The sequence below is a fragment of the Clupea harengus genome, unplaced genomic scaffold (genome assembly GCF_900700415.2).
Source record: "Clupea harengus unplaced genomic scaffold, Ch_v2.0.2, whole genome shotgun sequence".
In the NCBI taxonomy this organism is placed as follows: Eukaryota; Metazoa; Chordata; class Actinopteri; order Clupeiformes; family Clupeidae; genus Clupea; species Clupea harengus.
Window position 1 is genome coordinate 22,715 of NW_024879913.1, and position 6,836 is coordinate 29,550.

Genomic DNA, 6,836 nt, shown 5'->3' on the forward strand with positions numbered 1-6,836 from the left:
TCACTTTGTCGTTCTCGCCCGCTCCTTCGACTCCCTCTTGGGCTCCCTCTTGGGCTTCTGGGAGATCAGCACGAGAAGGCCATCTTTACCGACTGAATTCATCTCTTACACGTTTAATCTTCCAAGCGATACCTCCGTCTCAAGTGTCTAAATATGCTACGAAAATACCACTAAAACTAAAAAAAAAAACTTCCTAAAGGAGATCGCGCTGCCTGCAATGCAGCAAAAACAACTGATTCTGATTTCCAGTTTCAATCTGAGTGCGATATGATGGCTAAACATTGGTTACTTCTACAGATTATTACTCAGATCTATGCCTCCTGATATCTCTCTTACATCCACATACTGAGGGTCATGACTTTTGGTAATTTAAGGCAATTGAAAAAAATCATCTCTGAAATGTGTCAGAGGTGTGTGAGATAAGCTTGCAGCTGTGTGCGTGAACACCACTTTTTTTTCCTGATACAATCTGCCAGGTCAAACTATCTACAGCCAGGTATTCTTATCGAGGGGCTGCAGGGCGTCCGACTTTACCTTCATTTTCTCCTCACTCTTCACGCTCCTCCTCTTCTTCTCAGAGGTCGCCTCACCATCTTCCTCAGCTCTCTTATTTTTCTTCAACCTAGAGAACACATCAACAAAACAAACAAGCAAACAAACAAACAAACAAACAGATCACCTTAATGAGTGTTCAAAACATTCTCACACACATGCCCCTGACATTGACAAAGGGCTTGTTTCCATTCCCCTACGGCCTTGAGGAAAGTAATTCCCTGTACGCACAAAGAAGGGCCGGGCACTGCTGCATCTGGGATGTCCCAATCCATGTAGCTGCTTGTCCTGGCCATGTTGAAAGAGAATGATGAACTCAGCCAGGCTCACCTCACCTCAGGTCTGGAGAAGTTCTATGACATCATCACACATCATCCACTCTCTGTGATGTCACAGTGCGCCGGCATTCTAGAGTTTTCTCTACAGAACTCTTGTCTAGAGAAGCAGAGCCACTTTGGGCCACTTACAGTTTCTTATCGGACTTGTGAGACCTTGAGGGCCCTTCGTCAGCCTCCTCCTCCTCCTCTTTAGGCCTCTTCCTCTTCTTCCCTCTCTTCCCCTCAACGTAGTCTGCATCATCAGGCTCCTCTTTCACGGTCAGCCTGGGAAACACAAGGCAGCAGGGAAGGTCATCTCTCAACTGACAGCACAAAAACCACAGACACACAAAGCTCCTCCACAGAGACTCTTTTTTTCAGCTTGATGAAAAGATGAGGTACTCAGTGGCCAATAGAATTGACATAATTACAGTTATAACAATATTTTATAATGGAGGCTGATGAAAATTAAATAATTACAGGAATCAAACAATAATGATTGCATAACTTGCGAATCCATTTCCATGCCGTGCAGCACAAACAGAGAGACAAATTAGGCCAATTAACTCATTAGATATAACCATGACAACATGTTGCAGGATATTACATTATCATTTCCAAAATCATTCCGTAGTGAGAAAAAGGTTTTTCTTCCCCACCAATTTTTTTTGTCAATATGCTTCACACAGCTTATGAGTATTAGTGTAACTGCCATAGCACTTAATTAAAAAAGGGGACAAAAAAAATCCCAACTGTGCAGATAACATCTAAAGAGCAGCAGTAACAAAAGCAGTCAATAAGGCCTACTAAATGTCCCTGTGAGAGAGAGAGAGTGTGTGTGTGTGTGTGTGTGTGTGTGTGTGTGTGTGTGTGTGTGTGTGTGTGTGTGTGTGTGTACAAGCCACCCCAATGCTGTCCATCTCCTTATGGAACAGATTTCCATTCATTACTTTTCTGACAAGAGACCGTTTTTTTCCCTCCTCTTAATAATGCAAGAAATTAATTTCCTGAAAGGGAGCCAGTGTTCAGAGGAAAATCAGAATATGTAGTACCCAAGATCCTGGACATCGAAATCAGAATTAATTTCCATTCTCCAGTAGCAGGGGAAAAAGCATGCAAGAGCGATGGAGGGAGAGGGGAGAGAGAGAGAGAGAGAGCGATGGAGAGAGAGAGGTGGGAGGGAAGGAAAAGATTAGATTCCATTTGAGACGCAAATGGATTAAAACTCATTTCTGTGCCGTGGCAGCTAGGTGCTGATCCAATACTCTAAGACCCATATTGCGTTGCTCATATGACACCAACACTCTACCAGAGCCACTGTAATTAGCTGGCCTTGCCTGAGCACTACCCCCTGTGTGTTCACACTCCAGACCGAAGACACAAGAGACCACTCACCGCATAGTGCAATCTATTTCAGAGTCAGGATCCTCACTCTTTACGTCCTTGACCTGACAGAGAGCACAGTGTAAACACAGGGCATTCAAATCTCAAACACTTGACAAGGACACAAGAAAAGACCATACATACATACATAAATTTGATCTACATAATACATAGAGGGGAAGGCCTGACATTCAATTCCCTTTGTTGCCTTACTTGCATTTGACATCATTTTTTTATTATCTGTAGTCTGTGTTTTGAGTCACTGCTGCCAAAACTAAAGTAGCAGTAAAGTAGTTTAAGGAAAACTAAAGTAGCAGCCACACACACTTTCACAAGTTTAACTTTATAACAGCAAGGCATTATGAGGTCACCCCTACTCTTCAACACTAAAGAGAGTGGGGTACTTAGTGATGAACAAGAACCAAAAATACCGTTGAAATGTAATCCTCGTTACGATAACCACATTTCAGCCCCTGGAGAACCTTATATCCCTGGGAAGCACAGAGGCCTGCTGGGAATAAGGAACCCATTTTGGAGAGAGGCTCAGAGGAAAAGCTGACCCACTTTGAGGGGACCCCCTGGGTCACTTTCCAGGGAGCCCAAAGTCACTGGTGGAAAGGCTGCTGCTGAGACTGTATTGCAACATGTGTCTAAACACGCCTAACGAGACACTGTCACATTCCAGGCATAAATCTCTCACTGGCCAGAGAGATCTCATGCAAGGACAAGCTGACGTCATGTAATAATAAAACACTTATGCTGCTAGACAACAGTTGACCGGTGATAAAATGTAACTCCTAAAATGCAGAGCGTGTAGGTTTGGTGCACCTGTCCAAAATAAAGAGGGGGAACAGAAGAGAGCTGAACTTTATGTGCTTTGAATCGCGTCAAAGGAAAGGGCTGAAGACCAGCCAACCAAACCTGCGAAGGTGGGGCAGAGCCCCTGCAGGCTTACAGGATGCCGGAGGAGATGAGACAAACATCACAGGACTACATTACCTTCTTCTGAGCCTTGGCCTTGCCTCCATTTTTGTTTTTCCCTGCAGCTTTGGCTCGAGCCTGTTTCACACTTTTTACACAGACAAGAGTTGGGCAGGGGGGAGATCAAGGGAGAAGGAGAGTAAGGTATGAGTGAAGGAGTGTGGGTGGGCGAAAGGGAGAGAGAGAGAAAGCGAGAGAGAGAGACAGACAGGATGAGCGATAGAGGGGGAAGATACACAAACACACCGGGGAGACACAGAAGGGAACAGATGACACAAAGAGTTTATCGTCAACCCAGGGGATAAGCTGTTAGGCATGTCTCATCTTCCATGTCCCCACCACCACCACCCATCCACCCCCTTCCCCAGCTTAGCTCAGGAGAGCATGACATACGCCAGAGCGCCATCAGGGCTCGTCACAGGAGGCTGCCGTCAGCTCTGCCACACAGGTGTCTCTTCCTCTTCCTCTCGTCTGATTAATTAACAGGGCTGGGGACGGACCGCTGCCGCGCGCACAACACACGCTTCCCACATCACCACAAATTAATATATTCACCCAGAGGAAGGAGTACACTACTGTGGGTGATGGATGCACGAGCCGAGCCCACCCACCCACCCAGTCAGTCCACACGCTCCACAGGCAGATTTATGACTGCTGGTGCAGACCACTTGTTCTGATGTGCTATCCGCTTTTGGCTGGGGAGACGGTGGGGCCAGGGGAACACGGCTGGAGTACGGTGTATGATGATGTGCAGCTGTTCTCTGTTATTGAGGACTATGGGATGGAGCGGGTTGTATTTGTTTTAATCTGAGGATTTTGTTGCCATACTGAAAGCCTATTCAGCAACAATTCTTAGTAGTGGCGGATAAGCCACAAACTGCTTGGTTTTATTAGCAGAATGGTAGTAGTGGCTTTGGTAAAAGCAGTATTTATTCCATGTAAATAATACAGTTTTGACTTGACTGGCATCTATGGTGAAAAGGCTTGTACAGCTCTAGCTATGGCATCATTGAAGGAGACCAATTGTAACAACACATCAATGAATATAAAGCCTCTATGCACACAGAGGACATTGTCTACGTTGAGATGCAACAGTAATGATCTGTACTTACCCAGATGTAGTCCCACTCTTCTCTTTGATCATGTTCTCATTTTTCACCATCCCTTTATTATCCTCAGCAGTGAACTGCGTCATTGGCAATATAGATCAGTGGGGTGAAAAATCGGATTAAACCTGGGAAGAAATTTGAGCCAATTCAAGGAAGGCATGAACCCAAACTGGTGTTTCATTTTCACTGTGTAGTATCTAAAAGTAACGTTTAGCAGCTTGATGTTAGATTAGCTTCAGTGTCCAATAGTATGTTAACAAGACTTACTTTACACAAGGGTATGCTTGTAAACAACTTTCAAAACATTATGTGGCCTCACTAACATAAAAACTCTATTTTTTAAGATGCTAATGTAGGACTGAGCATTAATGTTGTTACCAGCTAACATCATTAACCTTAGCCACAAGCTACATTATATTGCTTCTTGTTGTCAAAAAAGGGACATTATGAACATCTTTCATTTAAAAACAGATACTTTCACGAAATTATTCCAACATAACGTTAGCTGTTTTCAAATTCTGCAAAGGTCTCATCACTCACTTTTTCAATCCAGTGATTCCACGTGTTCACACACAGGTTTGATGGTTCTAGAAGCCAGATAGCTACTGAGCTCAGATTAGCACAATCAATGACTAGCTAACATGCCATAGTGAATTTAATGATGTATTTTTTTTAAGTTAGATTAAGAATCGGATCAGAGCAGTTTGTGTAAAAATCGGCAGTGGGATATAGACCTCAGAACGAATTTGTTGGTAAACCTCTTAGATCTGGATGGGATTTAAAAATATGCTCAGTCAGGTTAGAGCACTTCAGAAAGTCGTTCAAACAGAGAAGCGGAAGTGGAGCAAAAAAAAAAACTATCGAATTAGCGCCCAGCCCACACACTAATCGATGGCTAAGCAGCGATCGAGTCTGTTCAACGCGAATTTATGGGAGAAAGTCGCAAAACTACCATTTCATTAGCCCTGGTATCTTCCAGACCAAATGTGTTAGGCAATCTGCCATATTAATGTTACGGCCATGAATTGTAAATTAAGCGTGTGCGCACTAGGGATTCCGTTGGTCGTAATTACCGCTTTGCTGGTAAAAAATATTATATATTTATAAAAAAAAAACCGATAAATTAAAAACTTGATGGCCAGAATGTCCCGTAATAGGCCTAATGCTCATACAAAACATGAAACATATCCTAAAAGTGCAGCCTACTTTTTTAACTGAATATATACGACTGAACTGTGATGAAACACATTAATGCTGGTATTTATATTAGCAGAATTCTAATACATTTTTGTATCCACATTTTGTGGGTTGAAAATGCTCAACACACCATCTACTGTAGGCCTACTGTTTTAAATCCTCCTAAACCTTGCAAGGCTGATGCTGACGTAGAATCAACCGTTTGGGACTTCTCTACATGATGACATTCCAAGACTCTCAGGGTGCTTCCACACCTACCTGTTTGGTCCAGAACCAAAATAGCAGGTGTGAAAGATGCCTTTGACCATGGTCCAGACTTAAGTACCAAAATGTGGTCTGACCAAAAGAAGTGGTCTCGGTCCAGATCAAACTGAATCATGGTTTGGTTCGTTTTCTGGGTGAAAACACGTTTTTGGTTGGTTTGAACTTTTTCGGATCAATTATAGGAAGTTGAGGCAGGCTATTGTCACAAATTAAACAATAGAAGAAGAAAAAGAACAGGAAGTGAAGTAAAAATGAGCCACATTAGCACATGGGAAAGGGCAATTTGATTCAACGAAGAAATCAAAACTCCACTTGAAAAAAAAAAACACCACAAAAACAGAAAAATGCTGAAACTTATAACTTATTTTCTGTGAGGATCAGAGAGAGAGGATATGAGAGGTTGGGAGAGCAATGCCACGTTAAGAGAAAGAAACTGCGGGAGCAGTAGGCTATATAAAGGTGCACAATGCCATCAGGAAAAGCGATCCATCGACAAATGAGAGATAGTTTTCCTTTTTATGATGACCTGGATAGCCTGTTTACAAACCAATCAATGGCAAGTACAGGGAGACGCAGCCCACATAGGACATGACGACAAGAGGTAGGTATGTCATGCAAAGTTCTTTAGTGAGCTCACAGAATTGCAATGTGAAACCAAAACTAACCAGATCAAATGAATGCAGTAACACAAAAACATGAACCTTGGTTAAACTTTCAGGTGTGGAAACACCCTCAGTCTAGTAAACTCTCACCCTTCCCCCGCCCCTTGACCACTTCTTAGCATTTTGGAAAATGATGCAGTGGGTGGAGCTGGGGGTGAACTTACACTTTACTTTCCCTTTGATGTTTTCCAGTCCTATATGACCGATAAGGCATACAGGCCCGTTGCCCTCGGAGTGAAGCCCTAAATGCATCGTCCACTCTGATGGCGTATCAGGCTGAGCTCTAGGATGACGTGCATTGGCTGGAATCCCGGAGTGTAAGCGGTGGGATGAGATGTGCATGGTAAATGACCTTTGGCTCCGCCTAAACC